This window comes from Euleptes europaea, chromosome 5, assembly GCF_029931775.1.
Source record: "Euleptes europaea isolate rEulEur1 chromosome 5, rEulEur1.hap1, whole genome shotgun sequence".
NCBI classification, from domain to species: domain Eukaryota; kingdom Metazoa; phylum Chordata; class Lepidosauria; order Squamata; family Sphaerodactylidae; genus Euleptes; species Euleptes europaea.
Window position 1 is genome coordinate 63,240,944 of NC_079316.1, and position 15,847 is coordinate 63,256,790.

A 15,847-nucleotide genomic window follows, 5' to 3' on the forward strand; every position below is an offset into this window, starting at 1 on the left:
AAATGTTATACAAGGAAAATATTTCCTCAAGGAAGGGAGAAGAGCTTTTCCTAGCCATTCTTGGTAAATGGAGGTGCAATAGAGCAAAATGGTTTAACACATTATCTGTTAAACGTTGGGAGCACTTCAGCTTTGCCTTATCAAGTTTATTGGGACCTCCTGATGTGCTTTCAGGTCCAGTTGAAAGTTGGTTGAGAGTCGGTTTTATAAGGCTGCTCACGACCTCTAATCTCTTCCAGCTCTGTTGAATGTATTTATTTAAATATTTATACTCTGCTTTTCTTTTCTCAGGGCAGCTAATAAATCCAACTTTAAAACTCAGAAAGTACACAAAACAAACTACTCTCGCCCCACCCCAAATGTCTCCAGCCTGTATCCCATGAAAATCCCTAGCCAATAAAATGGCTTTGCAGTATCACCTAAAAACCTCTGGAGATAATACATCCCCCCTCACCACCTCAATGACCCTGTCCTATAGAGTGGGAACTATGGTGGGAAAAGCATGAACGACTTTAAACAGGAGAACAGTTCATAAGTCCCTTCATTTGCCATCTGTTTGTGAAAAAAATGAATGTCTGCCACTGGCAACAGTTGTAGCCCCAAGATTGAGGAATAACCTAAATTATGGCATTGTGTTCCTCTTTGCTTGCATTCCAGAAGGACTTCCTTTGGGTCCCACCTTGGGGCTTTTCCCCCAAAGCAACGTTTCTGACTGGCAAATATATTTTTCTAGTTATTTTGTTTTTAATGTTAATGTTTAATGCTAATTTTTATTTTCTATTAATTTTATATAATTGTGATATGTTTCTGCCTCTTGCTGCAAGCCACTTTGAATACATGCTTGGAAGTGGCATATAAACCTTTTAAATAATATTTATTGGTTTATTTAGAACACTTTTGTGCTGCCTTTCCACCAAATAAATGTGGTAGAAACAGAGAAATGTACACTTTACAATTCTCTTTCCCAACACTGAGTGGAACATGTTCTGACCAGTGTTCCAGACTAACTGCATATGGTGAAGTGGACTGCAAAAATATTCATGAAACAGAAGATCTCCTTTCTTAAGCAACTGAAAACAGAGAACTGTGGATGACACTTTTCTTGTTGATCTGTTAATTTAGAAGACCCTTTGACCTCTGAATATCTCAGTTCATTAGTTGATTCATTTGGCTTCATGGCAATTTAAAATGCAATACTGTCTATGCGGACATACACATTTGATAAGCTAAAGTTAAACATATTGAGAAAATATTCAAGGGAAAGATTAATGTCTGTCCTTATTGACAGTTGCACATTTTCTTAGTGTTTTATGAAGGTTTAAATAATTCTTAATGGTTTTCTTATTTCCTGAAGTTGACAAAATGTTCTTCTGCACTCTCTAGTAGCTCTGTGACAAAGTGATATATTAAAACAGTTTTTGTTCTTTAGGGATACATTAGCTATCTAACCAAATAAGCATTCTGTCACCTTTAGTGAATGATGTGCAATGTAATAATGGCTAAAATCAATTTATAAGCCTATAAAATTATAAATTTTACTGCTTGTTTCTCATGCTTTAGATAGAGGCTTCTTGTGCAAGTTCATGGGAGACATGATTTCAGAATTGGCTATTTAAGCTTCCATAGAATTTTAAAAGTAAAAATATACTTACTTTATAATAGAACATTTTTCTACATAGCTTTAATGGAGTAGATGTCTTATAGTTCTAGAATTCTCTGTTGTAATCAGCATTGACTGTCATCATGTGTGTGCATGTAAAGTTGCATGGGTGTTTGCCAAATTAATGGCTGTTTTTCCATGCTGCTGTGGTTACTTTTATTTCTTGTAGCTCATGTAGCTCTGTGCACTAATACAAATCTAGGTCCTCTTATGGAAATTAATTGGTGATACTGGTATGTCAATAATTATTTAAGCTCATAGCTATAATGGGCAAGGCTGGCCAGATGAGTTTCCCTCATTTTTCCCTCCTGAATGAAGCTTCTAGACTAAGGGAGGACTAGTGTTTGTTTGACTGTTTGCTTTAAGAAAAACCCTCTTCAGCATAGTGGTTAGAGCAGGGGTGTCAAACAAATGGCCCAGGGCCAGATCCGCCCCCTTGAGAGCTCTTATCTGGCCCGCAAGGCAGCCACCCCTCCCCCTCAGTTCTGATCTGGGCTGGCAAGGCATGGGCCTGCCGAACCCAGTGACATTTATGTTATATCCGGCCCTCGTAACAAATGTGTTTGATACCGCTGGGTTAGAGTATCTGCCTTGGGCCAGTCATAGCATCATAGAGTTGGAAGGGACCACCAGGGTCATCTAGTCCAACCCCCTGCACAATGCAGGAAACTCACAACTACCTCCCCCCCAAACCCCCAGTGACCCCTACTACATGCCCAGAAGATGGCCAAGATGCCTTCCCTCTCATCATCTGCCTAAGGTTACAGAGTCAGCATTGCAGACAGATGGCTATCTAACCTCTTCTTAAAAACCTCCAGGGAAGGAGAGCTTACCACCTACCGAGGAAGCCTGCTCCACTGAGGAACTGCTCTAACTGTTAGAAAATTCTTCCTAATGTCTAGATGGAAACTCTCTTGTTTTAATTTCAACCTGTTGTTTCTGGTACGGCCTTCTGGGGCAACAGAAAACAACAGGCTAAACATACCCAACTCCTCCAACCTTTCCTCATAGGACTTGGTCTCCAGACCCCTCACCATCTTTGTTGCTCTCCTCTGGACACGTTCCAGCTTGTCTACATCTTTCTTAAATTGCGGTGCCCAAAACTGAACACTGTACTCTAGGTGAGGTCTAACCAGAGCAGAGTAAAGCGATACCAGCACTTCGCGTGATCTGGACACTATACTTCTGTTAATACAGCCCAAGATCACATTTGCCTTTTTAGCTACCGCATCATGCTGCTGACTCATGTTCAGTGTTTGGTCTACTAAGACCCCAAGATCCTTTTCGCACACACTGCTTCCTCCCGAACTAAAAACCACCGAATCAGGGGAAATTCGGCTGATTTTCAGTTCGGGCCGAACCGAATCAACAGCCCTACAGACAAGTCTCCCCCCTCATATAATTATGTGTTTGATTTTTCCTACCTAAATGCAGAACTTTACATTTATCTTTGTTGAAGTGCATTTTATTAGTTTTAGCCCAATTCTCCAGCTTGTCAAGATCAACCTTTATCTTGGCTCTGTCTTCTACCGTATTTGCTACCCCTCTCAATTTAGTATCATCTGCAAATTTAATAAGCACCCCCTCTATTCCTTTATCCAAATCATTTATAAAGATGTTGAACAACACAGGGCCCAGGACAGATCCCTGAGGAACCCCACTAGTCACTTCTCTCCAAGTGGATGAGGAACCATTAACAGGCCCTTTATTTATATACTGGTTGTGGACTGTAATAATTAAGAACTTGAACTTGAACCATTAACAAGCACTCTTTGGGTGTGATCTGTCAACCAGTTGCAGATCCATCTAACAGTAATAGGATCTAACCCACATTTTCCCAATTTGTCAACTAGAATACTATGTGGAACCTTATCAAAAGCCTTACTGAAATCAAGATAAACTATGTCTACAGCATTCCCCTAATCCAGCAAGGTAGTAATTTTCCAAAAAAGGAGATAAGATTAGTCTGACATGACTTGTTCTTCAGAAACCCATGCTGGCTCTTAGATCTTAGATTAGATCCATCCTTTTTAAATGCTCAAGGGCTGACTGTTTGATGATTTGTTCAAAAACCTTTCCTGGTATAGAAGTCAAGCTGATGAGTTGGTAGGTATGTGGATCCTCCTTTTTCCCCTTCTTGAAAATGGGGACAACATTTGCCCACCTCCAATCTTCTGGCACCTCACCTGTTCTCCAAGACTTCTCAAAAATAATGGACAGAGGCTCAGAAATTACATCTGCAAGTTCTTTGAGTATACTTTGATGCAATTCATCTGGCCCAGAGAACTTTGTTTTATTTAAAGAAACTAGGTGTTTGTGCACTACCCCAATGCCAATCCTAGGCTGCAAATCCCTTCCCTCATCATGCGTTCTGTTTAAGCCAGTTGTTACTCTTAGCTTCATCAACCCTCACAGGGTTGTTGTGAAGACAAAACAGATATGGGCGAACCATATATGCCACACTAGATCGATACATAGACTCACTCCAACAAGGGCTGGCAACGTAGTCCCCTGCAGAAGATCAGGCTGACCAACTAGCATCATGTCTGTTTTCTCTTTTTCCAGCTTCAGTTTGTTTTCCCTCAGCCACTCAACCACAGCATCTAGAATCTGTCTAAGACAGCTCATGGAAGCTTATTTAAAGAGATGTGAAGCCAACTCCAGAGCTTTGGTCAGTTTTATTCAATCGCATTACATTGTGTGTGGGGGTGTGTTAAGTGCCATCAAGTCGCTTCTAACTTATGGTGACCCTATGGATCAATTACCTCAGAATGTCATATCATTAACAGCCTTGCTCAGGTCTTGCAAAATGAGAGCCATGGCTTCCTTGACTGAGTCAATCCATCACATGTTTGGTCTTCTTTTCTGCTGCCTTCAACTTTTCCTAGCATTAATCTCTTTTCCAGTGACTCTTGTCTTGTCCTAATGTGACCAAAGTATGATAGACTCCGTTTAGTCGTTTTAGCTTCCAGGGAGAGTTCAGGCTTGATTTGATCTACAACCTACTTACTTGTCTTTTTGGTGGTCCACGGTATCCTTAAAACACTCTTCAAACACTACATTTCCAATGAATCAATATTCTTCCTGGCAGCTTCTTAGGATTTGTTCTGCATAAAGATTCAACAGACAGGGAGATAAACTACATCCTTGTCTGACACCTTTGACAATTGGAAACCATTTTGTTTCTCCATATTCTGTCCTGACAAAAGCCTCTTGTCCATAGTACAGGTTGCCCATCAAAACAGTCAGATATTGTGGCACACCTGTTTCTTTTAAAACCAGCCGTAGCTTTTCATGACCCACACAGTCAAAAGCTTTGCTTTAATCTATGAGACACAGGCTGATTTTCTTCTGAATTTCCCTCATACACTCCAGTAACCAACATAAATTTGCAATATAATCTGTAGTGCCTCTTCCTTTTCTCAATTTGGCTTGAACATCTGGCATTTCTCATTCCAGATGTGGTAACAGTCTTTGTTGTAAGATTTTAAGCATCACTTTATCCATGTGAGAAATTAATGTGATGGTCCAATAGTTGCTGCAGTCTTTGATGTCTCCTTTTTAGGAACTGGAATGTAAATTGAGCATTTCCAATCTGTGAGCCATTGTTTTGTTTTCCATATTTGTTGGCATATTCTTGTTAAGATTTTGATGGACTCTGTTTCTGCGGCTTGGAATAGTTCTATTGATATCCCATCTACCCCTGGTGATCTGTTTCTCCCAATTGTTCTCACTGCAGCTTTCACTTCACTTTCTAAAACTGTAGGTTCTTCTTCAAAAGTTTCTTTTTTTAAGAAATCTGTCATCCTTTCATCTCTTCTATATAGTTCTTCAGTGTATAGTTCCCATCTTCTGTCAGGCACTGAAGAGACCCAGGCCAGCTTAGCCTCAGTAAAGTTGTTGCATCAGATGCTTTCCAGCCATTCCAAGGGTTGGATGGTTTCTCTGTATTCATACAAAAGAAAGGTTGCTAACTGCATGTTCAGATACAGTTTTATAATCCTATTAGTATTGTTTTCAGACATTTATGATTTGCTTAGTAGTCAGCATGAAGTTACTGTGTAGGCTATAGTATTTATAATGTAATATGAAAACAGTGTGTAAGGTATGATACATTTTAATAGGGTTATACTTAATAGTATTCAAAGCAGCTCTTTGCAATAGCCCTTCACTTCACAGCATGTTGTTTAATTTATTCATTTCTTCCATAAGCTATCCAGAGACAGCTGTTCTTCAAACCAAAACAAAGCACAGTTCTGTTCACTTCAAACCAGATCAAAAATTGTTTGTGCATTTTTATCAGAGACGGCAGGAAGTAAAATGCATGTGAGCAACATATGTCAGTCTTAAATAAAAGCTGCTTGGATCCAAAGACCAACGCAGCTAGTTCTACAGGTCGGGGGGTGGTCTTCAGTGTTATGTATAACGTTCCCTAAGTTACATGGTAACACCCATTTTAGAGGAAATATTGTCTAGAGGTTTGCTGTTCAAGGGGGTGGGGTTTAAATCCCTATGAGGCATGTCCAAGTCTTTGGGTGTGCCTAAAGTAGCTCTTTACATGTCAGGTATACATATTTAGTTGTAAGTAGTTTAAATATGATACTTCTGTGCAACCATCTGTTCATTTCAGAATGCTGCTATCAATCTTTAAAGGAAGTTGGCTGTGATTTTGCACTTCTGAGGCGTACACACACACATGCATACACACACAAAGGGCCCTCTCATCTCCTGAAGTAGGATAATTTTAATGTAGGCTCTACGATTGCACCATGAACCACATACCACTGTCTTTTTCTACTACTCAACAGGCAGATGCTGCATCACTCTTCTTTTAGAAATTTTTCCACTGCAGTTCAATTGCAGGTTGTGCAATTTGGTGTTTGGTTTTCATTTGGTTTTGTTTTGAGTAGGTTCCATTTGTTCTTTAACTTTTTTTTAGTTCAGTTACTCTGTTTGTTTTGTTTCCATTGAAACCAATCTACTGCTCTCCAGTGCACTGAAAACAAGACAGCAAGTGTGGGGAGAAAATAATTCAAGCTCATACCAATGATGATTTCTGACAATAGAACTATGCTTTTTTTGTTATGTGTTGGAGGAAGTCTAAGAAAATAGATTTTTGAGGTCATGGATACTGGCTCTGTTTTCAGTTGTCATGATAATTTAGTAAGTTTATAGATCAACAGAATTGTGGCAATTAGAACAAAACAGCACATCATATGCGTGATTCTTGATCAGGATCTCTCTTTTTAAAAAAAAAGGAAAACCAACCATTGTTGGGCCTTGATTCAGATTAGAGATAATGGCATTGGGGAAAAGGGCTCAATCCTCTTTCTCTTTTGTTTTCCCCATGCACATCAACCACCAAAGCTGCTTTATGCCCTGTGGGTATCCTATATAACAGTGGTTCCCTTTTTTATTTAAAGGGTTACATTTCTTCCTCCAGTGCAACAAAGAGGGTTAAACCTCCCCCCCCACTCTCCTTTGGTGCTGTGGCTCCAGTCAGAATCTATCCCCTTACCTTGGCATCTTTCCTACATTTCCTGTGAGCTATGTCGTTTGTCCTTAAGAGTAAATAAATACTTCAATATCTTTAGAAAAATCAGATACCACTGGGCTTAGTTGAAGAGAGAAAGGGCACAAGATAGGGGTAGAAGGTGACTAAGGTAGACTGACATTTCTTAAACCACTGGGGAACCTAGGCTTACAGGTCCCTCTTCTTCTTCATTGGGAGGTTTTTGGAGTGGAGGTGGGGGGGGGGGTCGCGCGCTCCTGGAAGTGCTTCAGTGCTGCATTGCAAAGGGCTGGTTTCTACTCAAAACTCCCAGTTTGAGTGGTAAAGGCCTGTTTCAATGTGGCACTTCCGGGTGTAAAACGCACCACAAGGGGTCGTTTTCCACTCAAATGGCCCCTTGTGATGCGTTTTACACCCGGAAGTGCTGCATTGCAATAGGCCTTTACCACTCAAACTGGGAGTTTGAGTGGAAAACGGCCCTTTGCAATGCAGCACTTCCGGATGTAAACCGGAAGTGACCTGTCCCTGCCTGCACAGATTGCCCGCCGACCGTCAGCTGGTCAGCGGGCTGCCAGGTGAATTGGCGGAGGGTTTGCCTGCCACCACCTGGCACTTAGCAAACCTAGGGGGACCCCAAGCTGGCCCTGCCTCTTCCTCCAGTAGGAGGTGGCAATCCTAGAACATCTAGACTGCCTTTCTGCCACTCCTGTGAACAGTAGGAATTCCCTTTTTCTCAGCTGTAAATTATCAGTGGTTGGGGTTATTGGAAGGGCAGAGGAAGAAAATTATATTACTAATGTCTAGGGGGTGCTTTAACTGTTCCTGGAAAAAAAAATCATTTGAAGTCCTCTGTAAGATGACAAAAACCTCCAACAAAGGAAAGAATAATAGTAACATTTATATTGTACCGCTGGTAAAAAAAAAAAAAAAATGGCTCAGCTTCTTTTAACAAGTTTTTGTTATGTGCTAACTCAGCAGCTTATTCTAAGGTATAGTGAACTTGGGTCCTGTAATTGATGACTACTTATTACTTACAGTAGTACTGGAGAGATCCAGCAAGTTGAATTATATTATATACCTCTATCTTTTTCATACTCATTTGATCACCTCCAGAGGATTAATCATAATCCTTTAACAGGTTCTGCATGTAAGTTGTCTTACGAAGAATTGTGCACCCTTGGTTGAGGCAGTTATACATTAAAGTTTGCCTAAAATCAATTTTCTCTGTATCTGTATAGTATAAAATTATTTGGCATTACCAACATTTTTTAAAAAAATAGTTTTTATTTGTGCTTTTGGAGGGCCATGGTTTACATTCGCAGATCTCAAACTTTAGCAACCTGAGGACCTCCATTTTGATCTAAAAAAATTCATGCCCCCCTCCTCCCTTGCTGGTGCCTGCCATGTACTTGACAGCCTGTTTTCAAAGTGTACTCAGTAAGTCACACATGCTTCTATTTTTTTCATCCTCAAAACAACACAGTAAGAATCCCATACTTTGAAATTTAAGGAAAATGTTGCATCATCTGTATATGGTCTTCAAGGTCAAGCCCCATATGGTACTAATTTTGTAAGATCATGACTCAAAGGGCCCTGTCCAGCGTTGTAGTTATTCCTACCCCTCGATTGGAAGGAATTTTGCACAAGTGACAGCAAGCACTTTTGTTACTGCTTAATAACATATAGGCCATCTGAACCTGGGTGGGAAGGAGCTTATGAAAAAGACCAGTATCACACGTAATCTGAACTTCTACTATACAACTGAAAAATGTTATTGGCTATAGTTGTCAGTGGACTCAAGTGTGGCATTTCTCTGTTTCTGTGGTTAAATCCTTTGCTTGGAAAACAGAGTGAAAACCCAGTTTTACACCAAATCAACTGTGATGAGTGTACTCATGTAGTGCCAGTAAATTGTATGTTTTTCTTGGTTAACTGGTTTCATTTATTTATTGAAAATATTTTTAGACAGTCTTATAGCCTGAGATTTTGAGACTATTCCCCAAAATAGAAACCATACAATAATGCAATAGAATTAGTAATGTTCTAGAACTAACAGTAGTTACATGTTTTTAAATTTTAACAAGTAATCATAAGTGAAAATGTAACTAAATCACTAGTAGTTAAAAAGAAAAGAACAGCAGTTAAGTACATAAAAACACAACAGACCAGTGGTCTATGTAGTCCAGCATCCTGTTTCACACAATGGCAAAACCAATGAGAAATGTAGATGATTTCCCTTGGAACTTCCACAGAGTTTTTCTAGAGCAAGACCCTCCCAGTTCTTGAAATTCTCTTGATAGTCTGATTTTTGTGAGAACCAACAGGACAACCAATAGTGTCAGGACTGTAGTACATTTCATGTTTCAAATGTCCTCCTTGTGTCTCTGCAGAATAGATGGACTGTAAATATAGTAACTTAATGAATAAAAATGCTACAGTACTGCTGGTGGTTGGTTTTTGAGGTAACTGGCCAACCTTTATATTCATAACAAGCTGGTTACTGCATTGCATATTTAATCTTTGTAAATGCCTTTTTGCTGTCTTTCAGTGACAATCACAACCACTTTGCATTTATTAAACATTGCTCTAAATGTTATGAAATCAGTATAACATGCTGAGATTAATAGTATTAGCATGTGTTAATACCTCTTAAGAGAGTTACAATGAAACCATTCTTAAATTCACTGAAAAGTATCAATTTTGGTGTTAATAATCAAAGTAAACAAAATGTAATGGATGAAGTGAACTCATTTTGAGGTGAAAAGTCCTTTTTCATCTATGCTTGAAATAAGGAGTAAAGCAACCACTGTGTTTTAACTCCAGTTGCTTAAAACCTGTGTTTATTGAAAATATTTGTGCCTGTTCTGCTGTCAGCATAAGTAACCACATTTTTCTGCTGCATCAGCAACCTAAAAGCAATAGGCATATTATTTAATAAGTTGTATATGAATAGTAATTTTACTTCATGGGTTTTCTTTTTGCAATCTCTGTATCGCATATAGTAATATGTTATGTAGCAAGTATATCGTTTACAAAATGTAACGAAACTTGAGGCACTAAAACACTTGTGACCTTAATTTTTACTCTGCATAGTTTGCACATTAGAACAAAACATGGCAATTGTCAATATCAGCAATATCAATATTTAGCAACAGGGTTATTTTGTGCAACAAACTGACTAATATTTTGTCTTTGGTCTTTATTACAGTATTGAAAACTTGTAGTAATGGCTTTGTTAAATATTGATATTTACTGCTGAGCAAAATATTATTCAGTGTTAAGGGGAATTTACCTAATATGGAATGACATCTACATAAATGTAGTCTCGAAACACGTTTTTGGCTTATGAAGTGGTTAGGTACAGTTTTGAAATCTATTAATTTACAATTAAAGTAATCATGAGATTAATTTATCAGTTTCTTATTGTGAATCTTTTTTAGGAATCGTGATGATAGCTGCTATTTGCCATGTCAAATGAAAAGCTTCTGAACTAAGGGATAATTTAGTCACACAGTTACATGGTATAGTTGATAGGACTGTATCATTTCACCCAGCATGGCATAGGACTGTACCATTTCACCCAGCAGGTGGAGATGTGCATGTCTAAATGCCATTCTGAATCAAATTTCTCCTCCCTAATCTATCAGGGAAAGGGTTCTGAGTTAACTGTTTTCCTGACTTGCTAGTTTTCTACAGTTTTATCTTATAGAGAGGTCACATCTACACATGCAAACTTCACCTGCACCCTGAAATCGTACAATTCCAGGTACTCGGTACTGTATGGGTTATCTGTTTGTGTAAATCAGTGTTAGCTTGCTTGCTGGCATGTCACTGTGAACTTGTTTCCATAATTTAATTACCAGGGAAGGAGAAATTTGATTCAGGGTTGCCATTTTCATAATCAACCCTGCATAGAAGATTATAGCTGTGACCTAGAGGTTTCTACCATGTGTAGGGCTGCCAACCTCCAGGTGGTGGCTGGAGATCTCCTGCTATTACAACTGATCTCCAGCCAAAAGAGATCAGTTCACCTGGAGAAAATGGCCGCTTTGGCAATTGGACTCTATGGCATTGAAGTCTCTCCCCTCCCCAATCCCGCCCTCCTCAGGCTCTGCCCCAAAAATCTCCAGGTATTTTCCAATCTGGAGTTGGCAATCCTAACCATGGGGATGAGCTCAAATGCTGAAACAGAAGTCCCACATACTCAAGTGCTTCCCTGTGGAGTACAACATTGGCATTGCATGTGGGACCTGTTCTCAACTGTGTACTGAATATGAAAGGGTGAGCTTCCTGCGGGCTCCATGTGCTCATCAGATTGCCTGTAGGGAAGGCTACTGGCCTGTGTTTTTATTTGCCTGTTCGAAGATAGGCATTCATTCAGAGTTCTGCAAATTTCATTACTGTTTTGATGCTCAGCTGTTTCTGCTTTTTATTCCCTTGAAGAGGAATGTTGACAGAAAACTGTTTTTTTAACATACTTTAGTTTGCGCCTTAAATGGAATCTTATGATTTTGAAACAGTCATCTCAGTATGCCTGGCCAGCCATGTGTTTACCCGATGTTTACTTCTCTTGTATGGGCACTTTAAAAAGTCATATTGAATCTTTTCAATAGATTGTCACATCACATTATCAGGAGGTTGTTGTGCTCTTCTTTGTCCTTACAGACAGAGATAGCTTTTGTAAAAGCCCTTCCTCTCTTCAGCTCTGGGAATCTTAGGTTCTTATTGTTATCTTTAAGATGTAACATCTGGACTGCTGCCAGAAGCATTAAACAGTGGAGGTCATCCAAGACCTCCTGGAATTTACCTGCCATGTGTGTCTCATCAGCTAATGGCTGTGTTGTCTTAACCTTGAATCTGGGTCCTCATTTAAAATTCTGGACCAGATGTTGTATGTGTATACTCAGACCAAATCTAGTTCTGAATCTGGGTTGTGATTTTTTGGTGCTAGAACAAGGTTCACATTTACTACTCTGAAAGTTCAAATTCAAAATAGTGTTCTTAAGATGCACTTGCATGTACGTGGGTTCCTCTTGGTATGTGTTTATAGGGCAAAAATAGAATAAAATAACCATCTTATTTCTCTTATAACCAAAAGCATTCTGCATATTTAGTAGTCTATTGTCACTGCTAATAACTGTTCTTCTATTTGAGCTTCTTTGGCTGTCTGATTTTCTTGTAATCATTTGCTGTAAAATCAAACATTTAAGCGTTAGGTTGTGGTAAATTAAACAGTACGCATTGCTTATATTAAAAGCTCGTTATTTTTTGAACATTTGTCAAGGGCAGACAAGTGGAAAAAATAAACACAGACTTGCAAACATAATGAAGTGCAATGTATGTTTCTCGCTAAACGCGCTATAAAAACATGCCATTGCTGCTCCTATAAGAATGTATTAATGACATCTGAAGGGGGCTTGATACCATGTAATGTTAGACTTAACATGTAAATATGGTTTTTTAAACTGCAATTTATGCCATTTGAAACTCTTAACTTTCCATAAGTGGTTGGAATATAGCTAGGGTTGCCAACCTCCAGATGGGACCTGGAGATCTCCTGAGATTACAACAGAGTTCCAGATAACAGAGATCAGTTTCCCTGCTGATTTTGAGGTCAGACTGTATGGCATTATATTCTGCTGAGGTCCTTCACCTCACCAGACCCCACCCTCCCCGGGCACCACTCCCAAATTCCCAGGAATTGCAACCTTAAATATAACTTCTCATCCAAAGAAACAACTATTTACATAAACAAAAGGAGGATATCTGGCTGTCCAGAAAGTTTATGTTATCAACAATGTGATCGTAAGCAGCTGCACTCTTCTGAACACATTGACTTCAGTGGATGATGATGAAGAAGAAGAGTTGGTTTTTATATGCCGGCTTTTTTAAGGGAGACTCAAACCGGCTTACAATCACCTTCCCTTCCCCTCTTCACAGCAGACACCCTGTGAGGTAGGTGGGGCTGAGAGAGCTGTGACTAGCCCAAGGTCACCCAGCTGGCTTTGTGTGTAGGAGCGGGGAAACAAATCCAGTTCACCAGATTAGCATCTGCCCGCTCACGTGGAGGAGTGGGGAATCAAACCCGGTTCTCCAGAGTCCACTGCTCCAAACCACCGCTCTTAACCACTACACCATGCTGGCTATAATTCCAGTTAGTACTGAACTACAAATGTGTTGTAGTCATATGCACCGAATTTCAAGTTATAGGGGAAAAGAAATAAATAAAAATTGAATTAGTAAAGATGGGAATGCTATTGCTGTTGTGGTTTCATCTGCAAAATTGGACATTAAGGCTATCACGAACATTCGGTCCTGAAGAAAAGATGGGGGGGGGATTCATCATCTTTGTAAAAGAAAATGACAAATTGTCTTTGAATCTAATAGCATTATTGTGGTTCCCTAGATTTTTCAGACCAATTCCAAACTTTGTTAGAAAAGAGGTGAAAAAGAAATGCAAAGGCCATCTTAAACCTGCTGGGTGCTGTGCATAGTTTGATCACAGTCAGGTTTAAACAGCTTTCTTCTTCTCTGTATAGTCCTAATGATACTCTTCTAATTAGCAGTTGACAAGTAAATAATGAGGGCCCCAGGTTAAGAGGCCATAGGATTCCAAACACCTGTTTGTTAAGGATTCCTTTGCTCCACCATACTGTGTACCATACTGTGCTCAAATGAGGGGGTAATGATGATCCCTTATGATAATTTCCCCAATTTTTTTGGCTTATTTTCTCCACTTTATTGGATTTTTCTTTCATTGAATAAGTCCCACAGAATGCTTCTCACATTCTGCCAGCACCTTGCCTCAGAATCAAAATCTGCTTTATAGAAAATGGGGCTTCTGTGTTTTTGAAGGTGTGGAACAACACCCTACCTCTTCCCCAAAGATCACCAGCAATGATCTTCTGATTCCAAATGGCCATCTTGAAAAACATTTCAATCCCTGCCCTGGGTCGGAGGTCTGGCAAATCCTTTAAATCGCAGAGACAAAGAAACTACTGCACACATTTTATTTAAAACCATGGAAAAGACACCAGCAGTGCAGTTCTCATCAGATTTACACCCTTTTGAGTCCACTGAAGTCACTTTGTTTAGGTTTGCAGTGTGTCACTTTTGCATAGAGGCATCCTGGATGTAGGCTTTCTGCTGGAATTTGAGACCATAGTGACTAATATGGGTGACAACTGCTAGAAACGATGTCTTGCCAATTGCTTTTTTGGGGGGGTTCTTTGGTTCTGCTTATACCTTTTTTTGCTGTTCCTCATGCAGCCCTTCCTTACCATTGTTGTTTTAATCTTCCCTTAGAAATGGATGCATTTACCATCTGTGTTCTTGAGGTCCTGACTTGGTTGATGTGTTAAAGTGGGGTGGAACACTGGGGGAGTGCACCATTTGTCTGGTGTGCCAGGTTCAGGTCTTCTTAGGCCTTTTATGCATGGGTTGGATCTCCCTGGTTGGAGCTGGGTTCATTGCACATTAATATAACCCAATTTGGGGAAAACTGTATGCATTGGCTTGAATGATTAGGGATGAAACTGTGTGTTAATCAAGCCATGAACACAGAATAGCAGTCTCCCAAGCTCAAATCAAGTCCCACCGCTTTAAATGCAGCTCTGTAATTGGCTTACTTCGCAGTGCTCACTGTGAGAGAAGATTTCCTTCCCCCCAAACCCAGCTGCTGCATAAAAAAGCATTTTAAGAACAAAAAACAAAAAACGGAGCAATCTGAAAGAAGGGTGGGGGGGAGAAATCCAAGCCTCGTTTTTAAAAAGCCTTTCTTTTGCTCAGAAAGAGCTCTGAGGTAGCAGGAAGCACTTGAATCCCCGCCTCTTTACACACTGCTTTGTGACTGGCTGTGAGAGAAGCCAATCTTCCCCCTGTTTAGTGTTTCCCCCTGTTTAGTCATCTCCACGCTGCTTTGAGCCAGGCTGAGCTCAGGGGAGAGGGAAAAGTCGGATTAACAAAGGAACAGGAAGACCCGGGTTGGTTTTGTGTCGAACAAGCATCGAGCTACAAAGGATTGGGATATTGTGCATACTGAAAAGTTAGATTCTGGCTGAAACAGGGAATAAAGGAGGTTACAGCGACCATGCATAAATGACCTTAGTGATGTTGCCAAAGCTTACTTTAACTTGGTCTGGAATACGAATTTTTCCAGCCCTACTATATTCCAAATTATCTGCTATTTCCTCCAAAGTTTCTTTTTTCCTGGTTTGACTGTAAAATGAGATTCTGTGCATGCCCAGTCAAGAGTTCAGCAGCTTATAAATCTTGCAGGTGCAGAACAAAAAGTTTTTTTCTTTTCTTTTAATGGTAAACCTCTTGCTCTTGGTGAAACTTGTGTTGATTGCTATGAAACAGCAGTAGAGACAGCTGCTTTGTAAACACACATGCAGAATTCAGTTACCGTAATAGCCTTACCCTTAACTTTCATTGATTGTTGTGAACTTCATGTGCGTAGACTGCCTGAACAAAACCTTTTGTTTGGTAACTTCTCTATTTGAGTCAGTTCTTTTGATTATGCCTTGCAAATGCTTCATGTGGCTGCTGCTCCTGTGCAGATATAAAACTCACTCTTCCTCCTGTGTATTTTTGTTTCTGGAGGGGAGGGTGGGGGTTGAATTTATAATGTCTATCCACTATGTCTGATGCAAGGAATTAAAATTCCCAAGTGA

General features: G+C 39.8%; 1 protein-coding gene across 1 annotated transcript in view; it reads left to right on the forward strand.

The window, feature by feature from the left end:
- Positions 1-15,847, forward strand: part of ATRNL1 (attractin like 1) — a 645,181-nt gene that overhangs the window by 194,255 nt on the left and 435,079 nt on the right. The gene's annotated exons all lie outside the window — the stretch shown is intronic.